The 22,269-nt window shown below is 36.0% G+C and overlaps 1 protein-coding gene and 1 long non-coding RNA gene across 6 annotated transcripts in view; one reads left to right on the top strand and one right to left on the bottom strand.

The window, feature by feature from the left end:
- Window positions 1–22,269, bottom strand: part of LOC134798247 (sodium channel protein 60E-like) — a 302,130-nt gene that overhangs the window by 15,935 nt on the left and 263,926 nt on the right. The window lies entirely within an intron of this gene.
- On the top strand, window positions 8,650–13,147 carry LOC134798275 (uncharacterized). Its single transcript, XR_010145171.1, has 2 exons — window positions 8,650–8,747; window positions 8,835–13,147. It is a non-coding gene; the product is annotated as an uncharacterized LOC134798275 (long non-coding RNA).

Below are 22,269 nucleotides of genomic sequence, written 5' to 3'. Positions count from 1 at the left end.
GTAGAATTGACTTTTAAATGATGATTTTGGATGATAAATATTTAAAAACATTCATTTGGATTTGATTTGGTTTTGCGTGCTTTGAAACCCTCGCAACGCTCAAGATTCCATTTTCGAACTTCAACTTTGGGATCTTTCGCTCGCTCGGGTATCAATATTAGCACGAGCGGTTAAACAACAACTTTGCCCCCTTGTAAAACAAATAACTATTATACCTTAATAGGTGCATTAGGTACTCCATCAGACTTTCTTGAAAGTCCTTTGTCTCCATCCTAAATTACTAAATTTGAAACATTTTACTCATTCATATAGGGCCAATATAAGTACTAAAGAATGATATTACACTCTACACAGAACGATCAAAACTCCTCTCTTACAACCTGCTAGAGCTGTCTGAATTCAAACTTCAACATTTATTCAGCAAATAGGCCACAAGGGCACTTTTACACGTGAACATTGAATTTACATACAAGCAAAAATAATAACAATACATCAACAATTTTATAAAATACAACTAACTGCAACTACCAATTCAAACGAATGTAGGAAATTAACATAGCTAGCAGTTGTAAGCTTAGGAAATGGTTGTGACGTGACATATTCATATGAAATTTGATTGGGATGGACATTTGGTTAATTGCTCTAGCTTCTAAACTATCCAAGGCATTCAAGGTTTCCAATTTTTCTACAGTAATAAGGTTCGGTTTACAACCAGAATTAACCAGCAATATTTGTCAATCAATACATATTAAAAAATGTAACCTACTTCATCTCTAGCTTTTTTGTTTCCTTTTGTGTTCATATTTGAGTGCCTTTTCATACCACAGAATTGGCGAAAATGTCCCATTTTTCCACATATAAAACAAGTTTTTTCTAGTGCAGGGCAATCTTTGTAATGCATTTGATGATTTTTATTTCCACAACGTCCACAAGAGTTTATATTATTATTGATGTGTGTCCCTTCCCTTTTAGTTCTGTAAGTACCATATATTTTATTATTTCTATTGACTCTATTGTAAATAGCATTAACTTCTTCGTCTTCTTGTTTCTAATCTAGGTTTCCTTGTTTTTATCCTCGTATATGTATTTCTAATTTATCAGTGACATCCGCCGCGTTCAGATATATGAACAATGACCTCTTCCATCTCTTCCATTTGCTGCCGATGGAACTTCGGTCGCCTTCCAAATCTAACCCCTCCAGGGTCAGCGATGGTTGTTGATCATGATATGTATGTAATCACTTTAATGCAACCTGAAATATCAAATTTGTTGGTAACCAATAGGTGACCCATCAGACTGTTCTCAATTTAATGAAGGTTGTCAACCCGTTCCAATTTAATGGAGGTATTCATTTGAACTACCAGACATTTTCCAATTTAATGGAGGCTGTCAACCAATTCCAATTTAATGGAGGCATTCATTTGAACTACCAGACATTTTCCAATTTAATGGCGGCTGTCAACCCATTCCAATTTAATGGAGGCATTCATTTGAACTACCAGACATTTTCCAATTTAATGGCGGCTGTCAACCCATTCCAATTTAATGGAGGCATTCATTTGAACTACCAGACATTTTCCAATTTAATGGAGGCTGCCAACCAATTCCAATTTAATGGAGGCATTCATTTGAACTACCAGACATTTTCCAATTTAATGGCGGCTGTCAACCCAATCCAATTTAATGGAGGCATTCATTTGAACTACCAGACATTTCCCAATTTAATGGAGGCTGTCAACCAATTCCAATTTAATGGAGATATTCATTTGAACTACCAAACATTTCCTAAGTTAATGGGGGTTATGTTAACCAATTCCAATTTAATGGAGGCATTCATTTGAACTACCAGATATTTCCTAATTTAATGGGGGTTATGTTAATCAATTCCAATTTAATGGAGGCATTCATTTGAACTACCAGACATTTCCTAATTTAATGGGGGTTATGTTAACCAATTCTAATTTAATGGAGGCATTCATTTGAACTACCAGATATTTCCTAATTTAATGGGGGTTATGTTAACCAATTCCAATTTAATGGAGGCATTCATTTGAACTACCAGATATTCCTTAATTTAATGGGGGTTATGTTTATTAATTCCAATTTAATGGAGGCATTCATTTGAACTACCAGTTATTTCCTAATTTAATGGAGGTTATGTTAATCAATTCCAATTTAATGGAGGCATTCATTTGAACTACCAGATATTTCCTAATTTAATGGGGGTTATGTTGGGGGGGGTTATTTCTTTATTTCAAGACGAGGTAACAAAATATAAATTGGATACATGCGTATATATGTGTATACCTTACCTTGCAAGTTAAATAAAACTGAAATAAATGTTTACTTATTATTTGAGACAAACTCATTCCAACCAAAATAGAACATTTGAACCTTGATTCCTATTTCACCATCATTATCATCATCATCATCATCATCATAGGCCTTTTCACTTTATGGTGTCACCAGTGAAACACCGTTTTATTTTAGTGGCTGAATAGACCGATGCGAGACCAACATGGTCTACCACATGTCCGACAAGAGAAGTTTGCAGAAACCGGTACTGAGACACCTTGTCGTCGTTTTTACCTCTTGTCAGCGAGTGCGGCGAACCAGGTTTCATTACAAAACTAGCGACCTTCCACAACACGTTTGCGCCATTCCGTCCGCTGTTCACCGTCAGTTAAGTTGAAATTTAATAAAGTGTGCAATACATGTTTCTTATGGTGTGATTATTTAGAGGCTCACTGTGTAATTATAATTTATCAGATAATAGATATGTGTGCAACTCACAGAAAGTATTGTTTCTTACACCCATATGGTATGACCCATATACAGTTAATGAAATGATTTGCCTTAATTAAACTAGTGTTTTAAATACTATATTCTTATAATATAATTACCATTAAAATAAATGTGTTTATAACAACCCAGGAATCATTTTGTATCTGTAGGTACTAGCAGTACTTGTCATTATGAGTGAATATGGACAACTTATTTTTTAAGTACTTAATAGCAGGAGGAAAGTAAAAACCACAAGTTAAATGCAATGTTAACATATAAATGTAATAAGATTGTAGAAATCCCAGAATGAAACACTATCTGGTATTTGTAAATACTAAATAAACTAAGTAAACGCTGTCTAGGTTCCTTACTTTGTTTATATACGAGCCGGGTAAACAAACCTCGCATTTGCATTAAAAACCCCAATTACATCATAATGTATGGAATTTAATGTTAGAAACGATCGAATATATTGTAAAAACAGTGTTTTGTATACGATGCTACGCAAAATAACGAAAAGATCTTGATTTTGGAATGCAATTATAACCTTAATTTTGTATCGAGACCGGTCATCCCCTTCCTTGAAATTTTAGCCTTAAAGCTTACCTTTTTCTCGTCGCCACTTATAGTGTTTGTTAAATTAGTAGTTATGTAACTATGTAACACCTAAACATAAACACCGGCTCGGCAATGCCCTCGCAAACACAATATAACTTCACTTCCACAACAGCAATCGTACAGCCCGCGGCCATCGTGCCATAGACAGTGACAGTTACTATTTTATGGCATTGCAGCCAACACAAGGACACACGAGACGGCGTATGTATGCTATTTAAGCTACTCGCATAATCGCATACACTACAAGACATATTACAATTATAAAAATCATAAATTGTTCAACGAATTGCGTAAAAATACACACAATCATTTCTGTGTAATAATGTGATTACTTATTTCATTTTCCCACCTCCTTATGCAAAATCCCAGATTCCTGAGTTAATATAAAATGTTAAAAATTGATAATGTGCAGCACAAGACAACGGCAGCACCCTTCGCTTCCTGCTCGCCACGCCAAGTTCCGCAAACATACCTATTATCATGCAAATCCACCGTGTTGACGCCAAAACCGGGTCACAGGTGTACGCCAGTTGACACACTTAGTCGGGGCCGTTAATAATTTCCTGAGGGTTGTTAGCTGGCTTTTTAACCACTATCGGCTGGTTAATTTGGAATGTTAGCTTTTGATTAATTAATGTAATTTAACTGCGGCAATTTTACTGTGTTGTGATAGACTTGACCATGCTAACTTTGCACAAACTTGGTAGTAAGAATACATACGCATCCCTATAATCTCCATACTTGATATAAAACTTGGCATGAAAACCTAGTTAGGCCTTTTACTAATTTAGAAAATGTTTAAGTGCATTAACGCAGTATTCCTCCTTTGCTTCGCGCAGTCGGGTAATGAAAGCGTAAGGTTATTATGGTGAGTTTCAGGTTTCAGTGTCATAATACAGGGTGCCCAGTAATTAATGGACAACCTTCTAACCATCGACAGGGCACCTTAGGCTGGTCCAGAAAATGCACTTATAGGTCTAGTAAAAGTTTCGTGGTTTGCGAGATAATCGAACTTTTCTGTCTGTTTTACTAGTTAGCACCATACTACACTTTAATCACCATCTAGGCCATATCTTTGTTTGTAAAAATGTAAATAGCATTTGTGATACCATTTTAGAATCAGTATTAGATAAACTATTTTTAAGAAAGTTGGCCACTCTGTTCCATCCATTTTTTTTCACCACAAGCGATCAGACTTCTTGAAAATGTTAGAGTACAATGTAATTTTTTGGATTAAGGTCTTCTAAATATACACCTTGGCTATGGAAAAACTTTATTGTCTATTTATTGAATATTTTTCAAAAAACAGAAGGTAAAAATCTTTTCATTTGTGGCCTAAACGATCATTACAGTGAAACAAGGAACCAAAATTAGAAAAGTGCGAAGGTTATCCATTAATTACTGGGCACCCTGTATATGAGACCATTATGCCCAAAGCGGTAAATTTGTATGCATTTGTGTTTGTATTTTTTATTTGTATTTGTAATTTGAAATTTTTTCTATTAACACATTCAACACCAAGAACCCGACTGTCGGGTACACTGTTCGTAGCGACTACGCGCTACATACGACGAAACCGTGGCTACGCGCTACGAGCGTAACCCGTAGCACTTAGTGGTATTGAATGTGTTAATTAAAAAGATATTGAGTATTTAGTTTTAAAATAAATATGTTTAAATATCGCGTAAATAACTCATTCAGCGTTAATCTCGACACAATGGCGTTAAGACTCTACCTACAATATTTTAACGCCAGGGTGGACGTTGACAAGGGCCCAATTTAACTCGTAAAAGTAAACAGAGTGACGCAGCCTTTGCGCTATAGTAGCGATGTCACAGGAACGGAGCATAATGCGACACGCAAAATTGCTCGATATGACATTTGTCATCGAGAGACATCGAGTGACACAGAACTACCATAAATAAGGAGCCAAGTAACATTTTGTTATTGTTACTTTCTCGAGTTTAATCGGCCCACAGGCTTGTAAAATTAGCCACTACGGGGTAGTACGAGTATTCTGCCCGCGGTATATTGCTGCAACAGCTATTGGAAAACCCATTCAATAGTTTACCGTAGGTACTCGCACGCAACAAATTACAAATTGAAAATGGATATTTAACGGGTTATATTCAATGGCCGTTACGGCTGTTATGGCCCTGGAGGGCGATAATAACATAACTTTAGCCATAAATGCGCTATACTTATAATATCTTAGGCAAAAATAAAAAAGCAGGCGTATCGAGATCCCCCCTTTGTTGGAGTTGGTAAAAAGAAGTAGGTATCTACTTTTTACTTTAGAAATTACAATTCCTAGCGACTCACCCTTCCTTCCACAATCATGGCTAATGTCTGGATATTACATCGAAATCTATTAGCACTAAAGACCCAGACTAAATACCACCTATCTATACATAAAGGAGCCAGGACGGAATGAGATTTCTCATAGCCGCGAGCTGCAACTATTGAAAAACTAATAAATGACCCGCCATTGATTATTTTTATGGACTTTTAGGGCGGCGGTGCGGTTAGATTTGTCGATTCCTGTCGCGATTAACTTCCCGCAGCGAAATGGAATTGAATTTTCGATAAATTTAAAGAAGGTCATATGTACCATTTGCTCGGCAATAAGCGATGTGCCGCTTTTTAGGGTTCCGTAACTCAAAAGGAAAAAACGGAACCCTTATAGGATCACTCGTGCGTCTGTCTGTCCGTCTGTCCGTCTGTCACAGCCTATTTGCTCCAAAACGACTGGACCAATTAAGTTGAAATTTGGTACACATATGGAAGTCTGTGACCCAAAGACGGACATGTAATAAAAACAAATGAATTTTAAGCATAGGGGGCTCTTATAGGGGGAATATGAGAAAATTAAAAAACAAAGTTTTGCAAACCATATCGTGTTACATATTAAATGAAAGGGTTTATTTTAAGGATCTCAAATATATTTTTTTTTATAATTTTAAATGAAATAGTTTAGAAGTTATTTAAGATAATAGGCAAAAAATTACCATTCCCCCCCTTAACTCCGATACTACTGGGTCTAAAATTTTGAAAAAAATACACATAGTAGTTCTTTACCTCTAGATGACAGGAAAACCTATTAGAAATCTAGAGTCAAGCGTGAGTCGGACTTGAGAAAAAAAACGCGGTTGGGCTGTTTTAGGGACACAGCCGTAATGGTTTACGTGAAATTCGGTGTGGACAGCTTTTGCGAAGGCCCAAGGCCAAGCTACGCGTAGGGCCGAAGGCCCGAAGCATCCCCCAGTAGCTTTTTGAAACGCACGGCCGAAGGCCGAGTTGCGGGAGGTTAGTGTTCAAACACAGAACAATTATAGTACAAGTGTCTGAATGCGAAGGTCGAAGGCCCGGAGCCTCCGACATGTGCATGCTTCCTGCAAAGGAGATCGTCGATTTTGGTCTATCTTTTGTTAAGCGATTGGGCCCGATACCTATAGATTACTGGAAAAACGTATAAGAAGTCTGCAATTATTAAGCATGAGCCGGACTTAAGAATTGCGGATAAGCTCTATCAGGGCCATAACCGCAATTGATTTACGTGAAACGTGGTGTGGACAGCTAGTGCGAAGGTCGAAGGCCGAGCTCTGCGTTGGGCCGAAAGCCTGAAGTATCCAAGAGAGGTGCGCCTCCACGCAAGGTCGAAGGATGAGCTTTAGGAGGTTAGTGCTCAAACAGAACAAATAATTGGTTTAAGTACGAGTAGCTAAATGAGAAGGCGGTCTACCGCGAACACCGAAGTTCGCAAATTGCGGGGATTTCTCTTTTACTCCATACACATACACACATACACTCCGTAATTAGAGTGACAGAGTGAGATGCCAGCAATTTGCGAACTTCGAACAAAATTAAAGATAGCCAGCCGTGTGTGGAAAAATTTAATGAACAATTGAATGTACTTATGAACTTTGCTTTGCTCGCTCGTTCGAAAATGTGTGCGGTACGGAACCCTTGGGACGCGAGTTCGACTCGCACTTGACCGGTTTTTTTTCGATAGTACCTATTTTCTGTTGCTAAGGGTGGGTTGCACCAAACTGTCTGTCATCGTTAAAGTGTTCGCAAACTTTTATTGACATAGTTTAGTTAGGTACTGTTGAACACTGATCATCCGGGCTTACGCGTACATTCTAGAATTTCTAGATGGGGTTGGTACGAGTAGCCGTAGGTCTCTTTCAGCGCTAATACTACACATTCAGGCCTATTCGGATTTCGAGATAATCACAAGATCTTGAGACGATTTAGAGATCAAATAGATCTACATTAGATATCGACTAGATGGATATCTAAGTCATAACTTGTCGAAATCGTTCAAGAGGACCTCCGGAATCGCGGAAATGTCAAAATTTACATAAAATATATCTATCTTACAAATATCTTTAAATTATCCGTATCGTAACTTGTTGAAGTCTAGTAGAAATCTAATTCATTTTCCGAATCGAGCCGATTGTCGTTACGCCTTTACGAAATATTTTCGCTACATACATAGCGGGAAAACGCAACTATTTAGCAGTGAATAAGAGGAAAGGAATAATAAGGAAAGAGCGAATAGGCTATTACTAATTTTGTTGGTACCTAATGCTTTGTTTCGGTTAATTTTTTTAATACATTTATGTTATGGTTCTTAATAAATAAAATAAATTAGTAACAAGAAACTCCACTTAATGGAAAGCAAGCTTTTTTGAGCTTTCCGTTCTGTTAATTCATACCGTTTCAAATTTAATTTAACGCTCGAAACTGTTTACCAATCCTGAAACATTTATTAACAAACGAAAAGCTTTCAAACACTGATTAATAACTGTTAAATAAAGCTAGAGAAGCCCATTTATTTTCCAGTTGGAATAACTCTGCTTTGTGGAAATTTGTGGAGAATTTATCGGATCTGCTTTCGAGTGTTGCGATATTAGTTCGAAGCTCAGGGGAGTAAACCGTTTGGCTTGTAGGTAAGTGCGGATAATGCACAGAATACCGTCCTCAAGGTAGTGCAAGAGTACACAAACCAGCAGCGTGGCGGACCGTATAAGCAAGTGACGAATATATTTCACATCTAGACGTTCATTTCGGCAAAAGTTCTCGAAAAAAAAAATTATTATCGTTTGGCTATATAGATGTAAAGAAAATAGTAATACCTATTTTCTTAATGTTAACCTTTATGCGGCTAGCCGCTTTAGCCATAGACTTTATCAAGTGTCACGAAGTGCACTTAAGACATTGACATCCATCATAGGAAAAAACATTGAATACTATAAAATAGATAAAGATTGATTTTATGTAAAAGAAATAACAAAACCCTAGAATAGAGGCTTTAAATGTTGTTTCTTTATTCTTTACAGGTATAAATTACTTTATATTTCAAACAAATATTGTAGAAGATAAGATGTATTTAGTTCGGTTTTAAAATAAAACTTTATTCTTTACAGAGAAACGCAATTTCGCCTTTATTTCATGCACCATAGTGTGTCACTATTATAAAACAACATTTTCTGCAAATATTTCAAGAAATATGGAAAAGTTAAGATTTGATTTTGCTGTAAAACCTGCGGCAGATGGAAAATCAAACGTTTTGTGTATAACATCAATCGCTACACCCGGTGGGCAGATTTTTGGATTACCACCGGAACACCAGCCTGTGCAAATGCATCCAGCTATAATAAATACTTCCAACTTTGCGAAAATACGGAAATCGTTAACTAAAAGGCATCAAACAAGAAAAATTTGGATAACTTTGACAGAAGAGATATCAAAAGTATACTTGGATGAGGAGAAAAACATACAGTGTAATGATATTTATTTGGAAGAAATTTCAGAAACAAATGTTGAATCTATGCCAAGCGGTTCAAATGAAACATTGGAAAAAATTTTAGAAAAATTGCTTGACGAAAAACAGAAGAAGTCTGAAACACAAAATTTAGGGAAAATTGCAAAGGATTTCATGATTAACAAATTTTCCGGGCGAAACTCAAATGCTTACCAGTGGATACAAGATTTTAACAAAGAATGTGAACGTTTCCAAATTGTTGAAGATAGGAAAAAAATTGAAATTCTAAAAAACTTCTTGGAGTACTCCAGTGTTGATTGGTACAGTTGTATGCTATTGAAATTTACTGTAGAATCTGAGTGGAGTAAATGGGAGAAAAACTTCTGTGAGACGTTTGCAAACAAAGGATGGTCACCCATTAGATATGCTCTTACCTTTAAATATCAGGCAGGTTCGTTACTTGAGTATGCCTTAAAGAAAGAAAAACTGTTACTGGAAATAAGAAAATCAACCGATACTGGAACACTGATCGACCTTATAGCACTTGGTCTGCCTAATTATGTAGCGGATAAAATTGATCGTGAAACTTTGCAACAGACGGAGGACTTATATAATGAACTAGGAAAATTGGAACACATGGTTGGAAAGAATAAATATGATAAAAAAAATCCTACATCTCCAGATATGAAATCCAAGAAAGTTGAAGAAAAAAAGCCATGCCAAGTTTGTATAACTGAAAACAAAGGGACACGCTACCATCCCGAAGATAAATGCTGGTTTAAAGGGAAAAATCAAAAAGCAATTGTGAAAAGTGTGAATAACTCAGAATTGGAAGTTGAGCTGAATGAGCAGAATCCAAAAAACTAGAAGTACCACCATTAATAAAAGTAAAGTTGCTGTTAAATGATACATTAAAAGTGTCTGGGATTTATGACCCAGGTTCGAATGTGTCATTGATAAATTCTAAATTATTAAAGATAAAAGATAAAGAAAAGACAACTGATATAGAAACAGCAAACTTGAATACTATTAATGGTGCGAAGAAAACAAAAGGTATAATAACACTCAAAATAAAAATATATAAAATTGAGTCAAATATGGATATTTTCGTCATAGAAAATCTTCCTTATGATTTTCTAATAGGTTTGGATTGTATAAAAAAATTCAAATTAATGCAAGATGATGAATTGAACATTTTACAATATAATAGTCCAGAAGATAAAAAGAAGTTCCTGAATGGAGAGAATATAGAAAAAGAAGAGTTGATAAGTAATTCTTCAAATGTATCTAACGTCAATATTCCTGATGTACTGGGTGACGAAGATGACGATATTACTTGTACGGAGATATTACTAAATAAAGAGATTAAAAGCAGATATGAAATAAATTTTAACGAACATATTAATTCAGATGAATTTGAAATGTCAGTAAACCATCTAGATTCATATCAACAAAGAGAGATTGACAAGTTAATTGAAAAATATAAATCAGTCTTTGCTAAGGATAAATATGACATTGGCACTGTACGTGATTATGAAGCTCATATAGACTTGATGGTGGACAAGTACTGTAGCAAACGTCCATATAGATGCAACACAGAAGATAGAAAAGAAATAGAAGGACAAATATCGAAACTACTAAAGAACAAATTAATTGAAGAATCTTATAGCCCGTTTGCTGCTCCGGTGACTTTGGCATATAAAAAAGAAGATGGAAAACGAACAAGGTTATGCATAGATTTTAGAGAGTTAAACAAAATCGTCGTTCCACAGTCACAACCATTCCCGCTGATTGAGGATTTAATGGTAAAAACTGTAAACTGTAAGTACTTTTCTACTTTCGACGTAAATTCCGCTTTTTGGTCAATACCTTTGAAAATTCAAGATAGATACAAAACTGCATTTGTTACCCAAGAAGGCCATTTTCAATGGACGTGCCTTCCGTTTGGTTTAAAGACTGCTTCAGCAATTTTCCAAAGAATATTGAGCAATATCATTAGAAAACATAAGCTTTCTGATTTTGCGGTAAATTTTATAGATGACATCTTAATTTTTTCGAAAACTTTCAATGAACACATACAACATATATCTAGACTACTCGAGGCAATACTAAGAGAAGGGTTTAGACTTAAGTTCTCTAAATGTAGTTTTGCAAACAACCATGCTAAATATCTCGGTCATATAATCGAGAACAATTCAGTCAGACCACTTAAAGACTACTTAACCGCAGTGAGGGATTTTCCAGTTCCGAAAACAAGAAAAAATATACGCCAATTTCTAGGAAAAGTTAATTTTCATCATAAATTTATACCACATAGCGCAATTATTCTGGATCCGTTACACAATTTACTACGAAAAGATGTGAAATTTATATGGTCGCCAGCATGCCAAGAATCTTTTGAAAAAATAAAAAGTATGCTATGTTCAAAACCGATTCTGAAGATATTTGATCCTGAACTGCCAATGAATATATACACAGATGCTAGTATCGACGGAGTTGGAGCGGTTTTGAAACAAGTAGATAAAAACGGAGACAGTAAGCCCGTGGCATACTTCTCGAAGAAACTAACTGAGACTCAAAAAAGGAAAAAGGCCATATATCTAGAATGTCTTGCAATAAAAGAAGCTGTTAAGTATTGGCAGCACTGGCTTATGGGAAAAGAATTTGTGGTATACTCCGATCATAAACCATTGGAAAATATGAACATCAAGGCTAGAACTGATGAGGAACTTGGTGATTTGACTTATTATCTTTCCCAATATAATTTTCAAATAAAATACAATCCTGGACAATCTAATCAGGAGGCAGACTGCTTAAGCAGAAATCCAGTACTAGAAACATATGAAAATAATGATGACTTTTTGAAAGTAGTAAATTTAATAACACTAGAAGATATAAAAAATGATCAATATAAAAATCAAGACCTACAAAATGGAAAAACAAACGCGATATTGGAAAACACAATTTATTACAAAAAGAACAAAAATAGAAATAAAATCATACTATCTGAAGCACTTAGCAAAGCTCTCATCAAAGATGTTCACAATACTTACTGCCACATTGGAAGAAGCCAGATGATATATAAAATAACACCATTTTATACAGCGAGAAATATATTCACAAATATTAAAAAAATGTGTGATGAATGTGAAATATGTATAAAGAACAAATCAAGGAGAAAGTCAAAATATGGCTTATTGTCACATTTGGGTCCAGCAACACGCCCGTTTGAAATAGTATCTATTGATACCATTGGAGGCTTTGGAGGATCACGGTCAACAAAAAAATATTTACATCTTCTAGTTGATCATTTCACGAGATATGCATATATTTTGACATCAAAAAATCAAAACTCTAGTGATTTTATTAAACTGATAACTTATGTGACGCAGAGTTATAATATTGATATGGTATTAACAGATCAATACCCCGGCATAAATTCTAAAGAATTTAAAGATTACCTAAAGAGCAAATATATAAAAATGGTTTTTACGGCTGTAGATGCGCCATTCTCTAATGGTCTTAATGAAAGGCTAAATCAAACTTTAGTCAATAAAATAAGATGTACAATTAATGAAAATGATAAGAAAACAGCCTGGACAACTACTGCACAGAAATGTGTAGAAAAATATAATGAAACAGAACACACTGTCACGAAATTTACTCCAAAATACCTTTTGGAAGGTGAAAACGTAAATATTTTACCATTAGAATTAAAATCAAAATGTTCAAAAGAAGACCTGAAAAGAGACAGAAAATTAGCCTACGAAAACACAATAAGATCTCACAAATATAATAAAGAACAATTTGATCGGCATAGAAAAGAACACACTTTTGAAATGGGAGACATGGTCTATGTAGAAAATGGGAATAGACTGAATAGGAAGAAGATGGATGAATTAAGAATTGGACCATTTAAGATTCTAAGAAAAATATCAAGCTCCATCTATGAAGTTGATGCAGGACACAAGAAACTGGAATCTAACCTTTACCACATTACAAAATTGTCTCCAGTGGTACTTAGTACCTGAATTAAAAATTGCGTGATTGTTTTCTCCTATGCAATTTTTTTTCTCTAGGAGGGAGATGTAAAGAAAATAGTAATACCTATTTTCTTAATGTTAACCTTTATGCGGCTAGCCGCTTTAGCCATAGACTTTATCAAGTGTCACGAAGTGCACTTAAGACATTGACATCCATCATAGGAAAAAACATTGAATACTATAAAATAGATAAAGATTGATTTTATGTAAAAGAAATAACAAAACCCTAGAATAGAGGCTTTAAATGTTGTTTCTTTATTCTTTACAGGTATAAATTACTTTATATTTCAAACAAATATTGTAGAAGATAAGATGTATTTAGTTCGGTTTTAAAATAAAACTTTATTCTTTACAGAGAAACGCAATTTCGCCTTTATTTCATGCACCATAGTGTGTCACTATTATATAGATATTAACTTTCGAGAAAGTTTTAGGGGGTAGAATATACTAGAAAACGGGATACAATAATGTCACTTATCATCGGGGTAAATTCAACACAGAAAAGTTAGAAAACCGTGAGAGAACATATGAGACTCTTTGGGCTCAACATTCATCAATACACTCATAATGTTGAATTTTGCAATTTATTGGTAAAAAAATTAGTCCCATTTTATAGATAATATATCTATTCATAGTACTTATGGAATCTTGATGATACTATGTTTTACGGATGCCACAGGAAATTATACTTACTATATTAAACATTACTTATAAGTAGGTACCTAAGCTACTGGCGAGTCGTGAATTATTGCGAGATCCTGTTGAAGGAATCTATGTAACAATGCTACGAACAGTGGCGTAGCTAGCATGGGTGGCACCCGGGGCGGAAATTGTGGGTGTCACCCCAAAATTCAATCAAAATTGTAAAATATGTTTAATATTTTACAATTATAAAATTACGTTTAATATTCCATAGCTCACAATATACTCCATCACTTTCATTTTAGATTCCATGAACTCTCAATAGTCCACACCCTGGCGGGTGTTGCCTCTGCGCGCGTTCTATGACACGGGCAAGGACAGCATCCGCTCGGTGTAACCCACATTTCATAAGTGTCATAAGGGTCTACATGTTGGCCTGGGCTCCGCTCACGCCTCCCAAAGGTCCGAGTCATCATTGTCCCGTGAAAGATATACAAATAATTTACGTTAAAAAAAAATTAAAAACTTTTTTGCCAAGTGCGCGATTTCAAAGAGATTCTGTAAAATCCCATTTCACAATGAATTTCAAATAGTCCAGAGTCACCCAATTAGAAATAGTGACATAGCTTCTCAATTACAGAAATAATCACATAATTAAAAAAAACTTTCTGAATAAGTAAACCTACGAGGCACCAACATATTATTGTTACATACCAGGAACCCCGAGAGATTTTAACCAAGCATTTCTGAGGCCAAAATAAGGAAAAAATACTAAAAGAGTTTACGTCAATTTCGCCAAAATAAAATTGTTTTTAATTTTTTGTACATAAAATGTAAATGCTATAATTTGTAAAACTGACACACAAAAATAATTTTTACTTTTTTTTGTCAATTACAGAAATAATCACAATTAAAAAAAAACTTTCCAAATTTGCGAAACTTTCCACATGAGAATTTCTCGTTTTTCGATTTTTTGTACATAAAATGTAAATGCTATAATTTGTAAAACTGTCATCCAAAAATAATTTTAACTTTTTTTTGTCAATTACAGAAATAATCACATAATTAAAAAAAAAACTTTCCAAAGTTGCGAAACTTTCCACATGAGAATTTCTCGGTAACTTCTGAGAATGTTCTCGAGAACGAGAATTTATTTATTTATCGTAGTTTATACCATGAATATTCACGATAGTTTAGGTGTAGTATCCTTACCCCCAGAAAATTCCGACTTTTGGTCTACCGCTTCCGGTCAGAAAAATGTATGACGGCCCGGCCAAACGGTCAGACCTAGGTGGGGGGTGCTCGACCAAATGTCATATTGACGCCGCCATGTTTTTTTTTCAATATGGCCGACTTTTTTTTTTATTTTTTCAAGTTTGCACTAGCGCACTGAAATTTTTGCCACGGAATCTTGGGATCCCCTAAATACCTATCAAAAATTGTTTTTTTGGAAAAATGCTACAATTGCGGGAAAACTGGCCACTTTTATTTTGTATGGCAACTTTTAAACGGTGCGTGATAGGTGGGGGATGCTCGACCAAATGTCATAGAGGGCGCCGAGACAAAACAAACTGCATTAAAAAAAATAATGGCCGACTTTTTTTTTATTTTTTTCAAGTTGGTGCGAGCGCGCTGAGATTTGGCATGGCGGGAGATAGAGGTCTCTTGATTCCTATGTCAAAAAACAGTTTTTTTGGAAAAAATCCAAGATGGCGGAACAATAATTTCCATGTTCTGAGAACATTCTCGAGAACGTTTCCGCTTTTTGGGAATGTTCTGCAATTTGTACATTGCTATACTGGTACTACTGGACTATGAAACTAGGCGAATTCCAAAACACTTTATAGGAAATTTTAGTCTTTAAATATGATCAGGAATATTCTGTCAAAATCTCTCGGGTTCCTCGTGGGCATGTTGTATATTATTTCCTTAATGGCGGTTGTGTAATCTGCCACAGTTTTACGAATTTTTATAGATGGCACTACTGATGTTCACGGTCGGGTGTCACCCCCCAAATGGGTGACACCCGGGGCGGGCCGCCCCCGCCGCCCCCCCCCCTAGCTACGCCACTGGCTACGAATACGAATACAGACAGCGTTATCTGTGAATGCAGAGGCATCAATTATTAAAGAAATTGCAAGTACAGTTTACGAATGCTGCAAACTGCATAAAATCCTGCAGTGCTTTCTTACAGCTAGAGTAACAAATACTAGACCATCTAGCTCTTAATATACGCTGTAAATCAACATAGGTATCTCACTTCAGCGATGAACAGATACGTTAGTACTTAGGTAGTACCTACCTACTAAATTCATTTATAAAATCACCAATATTGTGATAAAATATCAATAAATAACACGATACTGGTAGGAACGCGAACACTGCAAGATAAATTGCGATCATGGCAGTTTGTGAAAAAGTTAAAATCCTTTTAAAATACGCCAAGTGCACAAAATAAAAGGTCGGTGACAGCTGGCGCGGTTTTATAAAAATCCGCGTGTGAAAAGCTTTAGCCACCGTAAACGGCCCAAAAAACTGCAGGTTTTCGCGCCTTATCTATATTGAAAATTCGTTTTGCAGTATTGCCGGGCGAATATATTTTATTTGTACTTATTTACTTTCAAATTTATCTAGTTCCTGTTGTATTTAAAGCGCGTACAGTGGGTATGTCGGTTTTTCTCTGTTTGTAACTTTACAAGTAAAATTATTTCTCCATCTTCTAGTTAATCTAATGATGGAGCTGGAAGATAAGCATTAGAAATTATTAAGACCAAGGTAAGCCTATCAAACGACAGATATATATTGTTCGGTAAAACTGCCTCGCACGCAATTGTAACGCAATCTAAAGCAGTTTATAGCTTTCCAACTCAAAATACAGTGTATTGTTTTACTTTTATAAGATATATTATCCTCGGTTCCTCGTATCACTAAAAAGCTTTGTTATCATTTATGTGTCTAAACCACTCATAGCTCGGACCCATAGGTATAAATTTATCGTCTCGTGATCAATCAATCGCGTCAACTGTGAATAACAAGCCTTTTTGGCCACGCAGAATGACGGAGTGAGTGAATTCATTGTTCTAAACTGAGCGACGGACGAGCCAGTAGCAACAGCGAGTAGGTACATTTACCTAAGTCCTGTTATTAAACTCTTTTTTTATATCCCAGATTTTTTAAACCACGTCGGTGGTAAACAAGCATATGACCCGCTTGATGGTAAGCAGACACCGTAGGCTTGGACGCCGCCGGCAACTCCAGAGGTGTTACATGCGCGTTGACAGCCCTAAAATTCTAAAATGACAGTCTACTACCCGATTTGCCCAATAAAAATGGGTCTTACACATTTTATAATTTACTTGACTCGTTCACGTCTTTCCTGTAGACATCACCTTACACACCGGATACATTTTCAGTAGATACCTACTTGCGGTTAAAATAAGAAACCAAACCCAAAAAACCAATTGGAACCAACCCCGAAACGCGAAACAAAAAAACCCGGGCAAGTGCGAGTCGGACTCGCGCACGAAGGGTTCCGTACCATAATGCAAAAAAAAAAGAAAAAAAAGAGCAAACAAAAAACGGTCACCCATCCAAGTACTGACCACTCCCGACGTTGCTTAACTTTGGTCAAAAATCACGTTTGTTGTATGGGAGCCCCATTTAAATCTTTATTTTATTCTGTTTTTAGTATTTGTTGTTATAGCGGCAACAGAAATACATCATCTGTGAAAATTTCAACTGTCTAGCTATTACGGTTCGTGAGATACAGCCTGGTGACAGACGGACGGACGGACGGACGGACGGACGGACGGACGGACGGACGGACAGTGAAGTCTTAGTAATAGGGTCCCGTTTTACCCTTTGGGTACGGAACCCTAAAAATTACACTCCCATAGAAAATGGACCAGCCAAAATGTATGAAACAGCCAAACTTTTTTTTCGCGTTTTCGGGGCTGGTCCCATAGTAAAAGTTGCTCAACGGGAATGCAGTTATTTTTTAGCCACCGTGTATATCGTCTCCTAGTACCCATTAGTATTTACAAGCTGTGCTTAGTTTGGGGCTATGTCCAAGATTGATTTTTCGTTTAAATGTTAGGTACCAATTAAAGTTACAAACAAAGCAGTTCTTACGCAAAAAATACGAGATAATTATTAAATGAGTGCGGATACCATGCATTTGACAAGCGTATATATTTAAAACGCGTTATAGCTAACATCCGACAACCAGAAACCTGCCGACCACACTTTATTAACCTAAAGCTTCTAACCTTACCATGTATTTACATACTGGAGGTTGGACTATTTGTAAGAAAACACATATCCAACTTCCAGTATGTTAAAAGCGCGCGTCGAAATAGTACAACTAGTTCTCCCTGAACCTAAATTAACTATGTATAAAAACGGGCCCCATTACCAGTCGATAAAAATATATAATAAAATCCCTGATTTTATTAAAGACGTTGAAACTTATAATATGTTTCGAAATAAACTAAAATCGTGATTAAGTGATAAATCATTTTATTCTTATCAAAAATTTATGGCACCTGACAATAATGATAACGACTGAGAAATAATTTTACTAAAACCAATAACTTTGTCTCAATGTAATGGAATGATTAAACGAATTATTATTATAAATTAATTGACATGTCTTTCCCATCACGGAACAATGGTGTTCCGGACCTTTGGGAGGCGTGCGCGGAGCCGAAGCCAACACGTAGAGGCCCTTTTGACACTTTAATGAAATGTAAGGGGTACACCGAGCGGAGGCTGCCCTTGCCCGTGTCATGGGACGCACGCAGAGGCAGCACCCGCCAGGGTGTAAGGACTATTGAGAGTTGATGGAATCTAAAATGAACTAGGTTATTGGGTGAAAGCGATGGACTAAGAACTGAGCTATGGGGTAAAAAACCGGACGCCTGCCTAATAAAACGGTATGCAATTTTATTTCCGGCAGACGGTGACTCGCCCTCACAAGATGGGCCCCCACAATAATTGACATTATTATTATTATAAATTAATTGACATTATTATTATAAATTAATTGACATTATGAGTTATTGTATCGCTTAGTGTTACTATGACTCACTACAGCTTAAATTCAATTATTAATATTTGACATCATTGCATTATATAAACAAGTATAGCATTTAAATTCGTATTGATTATTATTATATATTAGATTCCATAATTAGTATTTACTGTGATGAAACTAACTAGATATTAAGCAATTCATAATATGTTTTGTAAGGTAACTTTAAGTATTTAGCTAACTTGCCATACCCTATTCAGGGTCCATGTTGTTCAATTCAATTTAAAATACCATCTGTAAATACCATGGAATGCAATAAATTAATGAAATGAAATGAAATGAATGAAACATATATTTAAGTACACAGAAAATGAAGTGTAACAAACTGACAATTCAGCGGCGGGAGGGCGACTTTTCAATCTACGACTAAACTGAATTCCATTGACTGAGCGCTGATCTATCAGACAGATAAGTTCAGTGTCGAAAAATCGGTATTGAAATAGGAATCGGCTTGGCCGGTGACGGTTTACCATCGAGAGATCCGTACGCTTTTTTTGGCACTAATTTTTGTTTTCCATAACCGGCATTTACTCAGTCAGCCACATATGACGTCATGGATCCTAGCACGACTACGCCAATATAATAAAATGTAATGATTGCACAACTGCAACATTTTTTAGGTGCTAATTAATGCCAATAATCTCATGAATTTGCACATAAACGGCACTAAGGTGCGAAAAAATAACATCCTCACTTTACGTTAAGTGACAGACACACAGACAAACGGACATGGCAAAACTATAAGGGTAAGGGAACCCTAAAACATAATATTTGATGAACTGGGAGGGAACAGGTAAACATTAATAAATGTTGGTAAATAGGGAAAAACTACCACACCATTCAATAGGTACGCCTTTCAACACACGACATCCATAAATAAAAACGATACGAGCCATCGCAGAGTTTTATAACGCGACCTCTTTGTGGGGGAATCCTATGAAATAAGAGGTCGAGCCAGGTAATAAAATAAGGCCATTTCCTACATATCGAACATTGGTTCCAATTGAATTTGCGACAACGGACGAGTTTTCTCGGGGGCGCTTTGTAGGGTTACCAGACGTCAGAATTTTCTCCGCTTTATCAGGAATTTGCAAGTGTAACGGAAACGGGGTCACTTTGTGTTAAAATATCCGAACAAAATGACTGATTTTCATGGCTCTTGGACTGCGCCAAAATACAAAATTTTTGCAATATGGTAAATCTGAGGATGAGAGAGTTGCATAATCACTCAAAATTAAACAAAACTGCCGCCTTCACTACTGCTTCTATTTTGTCAGTTTCATTTCGGCCTTTACTTTTTAAGAGATATTAATAGTTAATACCCCCAACCGGACACTATTGGTCCTAAGGGTGGCCACTCTGTGTCCGTAATTTTTGATTAGGAATTTATATATGGGTCGGGCAACCCTATGCCCTCGTATCTATATTATGCGTCACGATAACCGCCAAACGAACAGTATCATACCTAAATTATCCGCAAAACAATAGCTGTAAGCGAAATTGAAACACAAAATCTTGTTTGGTTTGTTTTGTTTTTGCAAAATGATAGGAAGTTTAGTACAAATATTGTTTTGAGAACTTCTCTTAAGCGGAGGTTGATTTTCACTTGCTTACTCGTAAATACATTTAAGTAATAAGTTATGTATTAAATACGACAGTTTTTTAAGCCAATCAATTTCCAATCAATGCTATATATGAAATTTTAACAACTTTGGTCTTTTCTATTTGACGATGAATGTACATAGTTACTTATCGGCTACTCGGCATTTAACGGTATAAATACTATAAATAGGTACGATTTTAAGTTAATAAGGTCTTTCCCCTTTAAATTACAGATTACAGATAATTATTGTATAATGTATTTGAATTTGTTATAATGAGTTCCCGTTCTTGTTCTACGTTATATTATAAACCTTCGTATTTTCTTATGTATCGTATCATACTTTCGCAAAGTGTCATGTGAGGCATTTATTCAAATCATAATAGTATTCGCTGCTAGACATTTTTATTAACATTTCGCTCCGTGTACCGATGCAACGGCATGCAAATCGCAGATCTGTGTGACGAGACGTTGCAATTCCAATGATGCATGGAACGCCGAAGAGTGTGGTGGACATTTTTAGCGTCCTTTCAATTGCTAACCGAGCTTTGGAAAAATAGTGTAAAACTGGCCAAGTAATAGTGACGTTTGGTAATATCACCATTGATACACATGTAGTTTTGGGCCACCCTGTATGAAAATGTAGATGGATACTTATATTTCGCGTTGACACCGCTATAGGGGCTGAGTACTGAGTTTAGAGTTCTTTGGAAATCTTCGGGTACATAACTCCAGTAATCGCTTTCTAAATTCCGGAGTTGTATATTGACTCAATTTTACGCTGGTGTGCAAAGGTCTATTCTCGGCTAAGACCGCTGCGTGTAGCGTCACATAATAATATCTGGGAGACCGAGCTTGCTCGGAAAACATATAAAAACTCAAAAATGCGCGTTTTCCCAGAGATAAGACCTAGCTCGATCGATTTATCGCCCCTTAAAATTCCCATATAGCAAATTTCATCGAAATCGTTAGAGCCGTTTCCGAGATCCCCAAAATATATATATAAATAAACAAGCATTGCAAGTTTAAAGGTATTAGATAGATAGATAAATAGGAGGATATTTATCTATCTATCATCTATCTATCTATCATAACATTTATAAAGAATGCGACGCTGGATGTAGCGTATGACATCATACAGAGACCAGAACCTAAGAATATGATATCTCGGAGCTCGCGTAACGATGATAATATGGGGCTTAGTCGGGTTTAAACGGAAAGTCAATGTTCGGTAGCCGCCGGCGCCGGATGAAATGGATTTTTGAAGTTTGAGAAGTTACTTAAAAGGGTTTTACTATTTCTGTCGGTTCTGTAGGAACGTCTGTTTCTACTCAAAATCTTCATGTTTGACTTCAGATTTTTTTTAGGTACTTCAGATTTAAAATATAGGAAAAGGAGAAGGTAGATAAAGAAAGCTATGCCGCAGGTAATGGATAATTGGGTATGGCTTAGGGAAAGAAAAATGATTGCGGTAAAATGTTATATTGGTATGGTACCTATGTCCTATATCTATAGCATTGGTACCTACGCTATGTAACATAAATAATTAATCAGAGGTAGGTATTTCTTGCGCTTAAACCGGGCGACGATGTAGGTATAAATAAGCTTAAGTAAAACTGAAGAAAGCTGGCGGGATACCGCTCTGGACCGATCAAAGTGGCGTGCTCTTGTGTTGGAGGCCAAGACTCATTTTGGGTCACCGCGCCAACCAAGTAAGTAA

Source organism: Cydia splendana, chromosome 16, assembly GCF_910591565.1.
Source record: "Cydia splendana chromosome 16, ilCydSple1.2, whole genome shotgun sequence".
NCBI classification, from domain to species: domain Eukaryota; kingdom Metazoa; phylum Arthropoda; class Insecta; order Lepidoptera; family Tortricidae; genus Cydia; species Cydia splendana.
This window is presented reverse-complemented; position numbering and strand designations above follow the sequence as displayed.